This window comes from Schistocerca cancellata, chromosome 8 (assembly GCF_023864275.1).
Source record: "Schistocerca cancellata isolate TAMUIC-IGC-003103 chromosome 8, iqSchCanc2.1, whole genome shotgun sequence".
Taxonomy (NCBI): Eukaryota; Metazoa; Arthropoda; class Insecta; order Orthoptera; family Acrididae; genus Schistocerca; species Schistocerca cancellata.
In genome coordinates, this window is record NC_064633.1 from 265,467,162 (window position 1) to 265,468,080 (window position 919).

A 919-nucleotide genomic window follows, 5' to 3' on the forward strand; every position below is an offset into this window, starting at 1 on the left:
ATCTATCCAGCTTTCACACATTGATTTACCTGCTGTTGCAACAGTGATATGGTATGTATAGTTTGTTTCTTGATTTTGTCCACTTTCACAACTTGGCACAAAGAATCCTGCATATAGTGATTAACTACATCTAGAAACATGAACACAGTATCATCCATGTTTTTATGCCGAATGTTGTGTACTAATTCATTTGATATGCCCAAGTTTCACCTGTCTCATCCATTTTCACTCATTGTTCTTACAGTATGATATCACGAATAATCTGTATATTAATACTTACATGTTGGGTGTGCTTGCCTAGCCCTGAATCATCTTCAATCTATAATCCAAGGAATTTTGACTTGCATGTTTTCAACAGTTTTGGTGAATATATCATACATTGGTACCAGAGGATAGTATTCTGCATTGTGTGCAACTTCATTTGTGTGTATGTGTGTGTGTGTGTGTGTGTGTGTGTGTGTGTGTGTGGGGGGGGGGGTCATCTATTTTTGACAAAGGCCTTGTTGGCCGAAAGCTTATTTTGTGACAGTCTTTTTGTTGTGCCTATCTGTGACTCAGCATCTCCGCTATATGGTAAGTAGCAATTATCCCTTTCATAATATTGTTTCATTTTGACAGTCTTTTGTGTGTTTATAATAATGTTTGTTGAAAACCATTTTTCAGAACGTGAAGTGAACTTCTCAATTTCATCCCAGAAATCTTGAGTAGACCTTCCTTTGATCTCTACATTGGTGTTGCTGCAAATTTAAAAAATTCATAGTAGGAGATGGATGGGTCTAAATCTTTTTTTTTTTTGTTTTTTTAAACAGCAGACACCATATTTTAGATTTTCTTCAACAGAATAATGTAGATTTATGCTAGTAGTGTTTTGGTAATTAAGTTCAAATAACTTCTTTCTGTTTTGAAGATACTAGTTTAT